Below are 5,137 nucleotides of genomic sequence, written 5' to 3'. Positions count from 1 at the left end.
GATGACTCACTGAGTTCCAGAGAACAAATAGAGAATTTGAAGAGTGAAGTCCCTTGCACTTGTTCTTTCTCCATCTCCAAGAAGATGTCATAGAATCTATTTCCTGGTCTCTAATTGCTTAGCATTCTGAGAGTCACAATGGCCCAGATCTTAGCCTGGAATTCTAAGTGCTCATCCTGTATCTTCAAACCAGAGGAAATCAGATCAGCCTGTCAAAAATATCTTGACAAGTCTTACAGGGATTTTAGGCAAAAACTCCAGTTTCCTGTCTGGTCATGGACAATACCTGAGGAAAACAGAGTGCTTTCCTAAAAGGAAGAGGGAAAGCGGTGTGTATACATCTAGTGCTATTTTCCCGTCTGGCATCTAGACGATGTGCACCCCGTTTGTACATAATTAATGCTCCACAGACCTTCCAGACCCTGAGGGAGAGTGGTTAGTTACATCAGCACAGTTTGCAAGCAGAACTGAGAAAAGAGCTTCATCATCCAAAACTGAGGAAATGTCTGGATTAACTCAGGTAAGAGGCCCAACTGCTTCTTGTTCTCTTAACCCAATTAGCACTGAGGAAACAAAGTAAACAAACAAAATTTTCAACTCTAGCTTTCCTGGTAGAAGCCATTCTTCATTGTGGATCAAAAGCAGAGGACAATAGAAGTACTATGTGGAGAGAGCAGTTTCCAGGCTCTTGGCCTCACATGGAAAGGTGCTGGTTCAGTTATTATATGGCATTAGCTTTAATCAGACGGCCATCCGCTGTGGCTGGGTGACCATCAGCTGTTACCGGTTAGGCATTAGCCACTAATATAACTGCTGTGGCTATGATAGTGGGGTTGGTTGGTTGGTAGGGAAGTGGACGGCAGATTGTGGCTCCTGCTTCCTGTGTCTCCAACCCAGCCGCCAGTGAGAATATAGTGGTTTGACTCCCCTGTCTATGGCTCCATGGGTGTTCCTTTTTGGCCTGATCACATCCTGCGTTCTTGTGTGGAGAGCGGGAGCAGAGATCCTGCAGTACACATGTGGTGACAGAGCCAGGAGTGCAGTTTCTCACCCTCACTCGGGTAGTAAATGACCATCAACTGTGATTGGATGGCCATCAGCGGTGGCTAGTTGGCCGTCAGCTGTAACCAGTGAGCCACTGGCCACTAATATAACTGCTGTGGCTACGCTAGCAGAAGATGGGGGCTAGCAAGAAGATGGTGGCTGAGCTAGCAAGCATGGACTGCAGTTAGCAAGTGAGGTTGGTTGGTTGGCAGAGAAGCAGACGGCTGGTTGCAGATCGTGTGGACCCCGTTTCCTGTGTCTCCAACTCAGCCATCAGCGATACTATAGTGGTATGACTCTCCTATCCATGGCTCCATTGGTGTTTCTTTTTTGGCCTCCCCACATCCTGCGTTCTTGTGCCGGGAGCGGGAGCTGAAACCCTGCATGACAACACATTAAATAATCTTAAACCATCATGCTTGATAGCACAGCCCCAAACAAGATAGAAGCTGCCAAGAACTACTTCCAGATTTGGGGGGAAAAATGGAAATAATAAGGTTTGTTATAGCTACTTCTTAATCTCAGCATGCTTCATCACCTGACCCAGTTTCCCCATAATTGCTCTACTCTGGGAACTGACTGGGTCATCACACTGCAAGGTGGTGAGCAACTAGGAACATCCTGCAAGCCAAGCATGTATGGGGACAGAGCCAGGAGTGCAGTTTCCAGGCTCTCGGCCTCACACAGAAAGGTGCTGGCTCAGGAAGTAAATGGCCATCAACTGTGATCAAAGGGCCATCAGCTGTGGCTAGTTGGCCGTCAGCTGTAACCAGTGAGCCATTGGCCACGAATATAACTGCCGTGGCTACGCTAGCAGAAAATGGGGGCTAGCAAGAAGATGATGGTGGCTGAGCTAGCAAGCGGCGGAGTGTGGATTGCAGATTGCAGAGAAGCAGATCGCTAGCAAGTGAGATTGTTTGGCAGAGACAAGTGGATGGCGGGTTGCGGATAGTGTGGCTCCTGCCTCCTGTGTCTCCAACCCAGCCGCCAGCAAGACTATAGTGGTGTGACTCCTCTATCTGTGGCTCCGTGGGTGTTCCTTTTTGGCCTCACCATGTCCTGCGTTCTTATGTGGGGAGCGGAACCAGAGACCCCGCAGGCTGCCCCGCATTATAGCATGCTAGGCAAAATCTGGCACTGTTTGCCGACTTCTTACCACACTTAAAAACCTTTGGTCAAGACTATAAAAAATTATGATTATATCCTATGATACGTTAGGGCCCAGAGTAGGAGATACACAATTCCACTTCTTAATTTTCAACTTGCAAACTTAGAAAGTAAAAGTTGAAAAAATGAACAAAACGTGTGCTTTAAATACAAATGTACGTAAAATACATAGCTAAGCAGAATCACTTAAATATAATGTGATTCTCATAATTTCATGGGTGTTTTATGAGAGAGAAAGGAATTGGTGGAGGTCATGGGGGCAGAATATTTTGATAGCCAGAAGCTTCTTTCTTCCAAGCAAATTTGAGTTTATTATTCTAAATCCTCATTTATGTAAATAAAAAAGAACAAACCATGTTTTAAGCCATTCAACAGGCCAAGGAAGTGATCTATTAAAATTGATTGTTTGTACTCCATGTAAATTGACTCATCTATTCTTAATCATTGCTCCAAATAGCAACTGATAAAATGTTTCTATCTGAAGTTTATTCATCTTGGCTGAAATCAGAAGTAGGCCACAATGATTAGATTTTATTTTAAAATAAATTATCTTATGGATAAATGTTTTTTGTAATGGGAAATATTTCTTCAAGGAACCAACCTAATTCATTTTCTCTAATTCTGGTGTGGTGAATCAGGATGGGACTTAACAGTCAAGAATGGAGGCTGCCAACGCCCTGTTGCTAACTAGTTGTGTGATCTTGATTGCAGCCAACCACGTCTCAGGCCCTGGCACTAACAGTCTTTGATAAAACAAATCCTCCCACATATATGTTGTTCTGTATTCCACTTATTTCCAATTCTATTCCTCAATGTCCAATGTACGAAGGTCTGACAATTAAGTTCGCAAAATTGTTGTAATGCTATTGCTAACCTTTTTTTCCCCCTCCTTTCTTCTGCCTCTCCCACTCCCTCTCCGGTTCAAGTAGTTGTTTCTCAGTCTAGTTGTGTGGGACACAGCTCCCTGGCCCATGCTGGTGTTATGAGCCTTGCACTCCCCCCTGGCTGAGGCAGTCGGTCGCCAGTCATCCATTGGTGGGCTGCTCATAGCAGCTCATGGCAGCTCTCGCCAGCTCACGCCAGCTCACGCCAACCTCTGGCTGCTCACCACAGCCCAGCTCCATGGAGAGCCGTTGTTCACAATCTTAGCTGTAGAGGGCGCAGTTCACTGGCCCATGTGGGAATCCAACGGGTGACATTGGCATTAGGAGCAGGGCGCTCCAACTGCATGAGCCACGGGGCTGGCCCTGCTAACCTTTTTTGATATCAGAGGGATTATTCATTATGAATTTGTACCAACTGGACAAAAAATTAACAAGTTTACTATTTGAAAGTGCTAAAAAGGCTGCGTGAAAAAATTAAACAACCTGAACTTTACGCCAACAATTCATGACTTTTGCATCACAACAATGCAGCAGCTCACAGGGCACTGTTTGTGAGGGAGTTTTTAGCCAGTAAACAAATAACTGTGTTGGAACACCCTCCCCTCTCACCTGATCTGGCCCCCAATGACTTCTTTCTTTACCTGAAGATAAAGGAAATATTGAAAGGAAGATATTTTGATGACATTCAGGACATCAAGGGTAATACAACGCCAGCTCTGATGGCCATTCCAGAAAAAGAGTTCCAACATGGCTTTGAATGGTGGACTAGGAGCTGGCGTCGGTGCATAGCTTCCCAAGGGGAGTACTTCGAAGGTGACCGTAGTGACACTCCGCAATGAGGTGTGTAGCATTTTTTCTAGGATGAGTTTGTGAACTTAATTGTTAGACCTTCATATTTACCTTCTCATAACCACATTTGTAATATGTTATTTTCCCACAAGAAAAGATGAAAAAGAATCCTCCTAAGCCAGCACTTCTTTTCTTATTGTGACTTGAGTTGCTCTGAAAGGCCAGCAGCACCGCTTAAGTGCTAGCAGTTATATTGTTAACTAAATTGGTTTCTCAGCATAGCAGCTGCAGGATTCTGGGTTGTTTTTCTAGTTAGGCTGATCTTATTCATGACCTTTAGGTGAATGGCAATTCCCTTTTTTGTTCCAAAGAGGGCTGTTATGTGTCCTGAACACCTTCCTCTTCCCCTCTGCCATGGTGGATGTGACAAGATCAGCAGTTTTCCAGAAGGCAAAGTATTCAGTAATGTTCAAAGGGAAAAGATTATCTCCAAGTTTCTTAAAGAAAGCGTTTTGAAGAGACTGTTCCGTTCAAAGCTAATGAGGTGGGAGAGTCCCGAATACCAGAAAGAGGACCCAAGCTACAGCTTTTCTAGCACCAGAAAGTAAGTTCTGATCCTGAACTTAATCCAAAATTCAAAATGAATTCGTGACATAAGGCTAAGAAAACGCAGCTACAGAGTATAGGCATCTAAAAGATAGGAATACCTTTTAAGTAATTCAAGCTGCAGAATTCAAGTCTCGCAGAAAAATCTAAATAAAGGTGCAAATGTGATTGAGAATTTATTCAAAAGCACTAGCTGCAACATATGCTGATGTAAAACTTACTGATGTATGTGTTTATCTTACCTTTGGAAATATATTCATATTCATCATTATCAAATTCATTCTAGGAATAAATAGATTTTCAACAAGATTTCTTACATTTCTGTAACAAAATGGTGGTCTCCCAAATAGGATAGTAAAGTGTTAAAGGTTAATTTTTAAAACAAAAACACAATGTCTAACAAAATATTTTCACATGTATTTCTTAAAAAGGAATTTTACAAACACAAGACAGTCTTTTTAGGGTAAATGTTCATAGAAGTGGAGTTCTAAATCAGGGATAAATATCATTGTCCATGACTAAAAGACAAAGCAGAAGCTGGAAAAGGCAATAAAAGAGTAGTTAGCTAAACCAGACACTAAATACAAATTGCTCATAATTTTATTGAAATGTTCTCCACTAACTTGGCATCTATTTGAAAACAAAAA

Source organism: Rhinolophus hipposideros (assembly GCF_964194185.1).
Source record: "Rhinolophus hipposideros genome assembly, chromosome: 8".
Classification (NCBI taxonomy): domain Eukaryota; kingdom Metazoa; phylum Chordata; class Mammalia; order Chiroptera; family Rhinolophidae; genus Rhinolophus; species Rhinolophus hipposideros.
The sequence above is the reverse complement of the archived record's forward strand: the minus strand, read 5'-3'. Positions refer to the sequence as shown.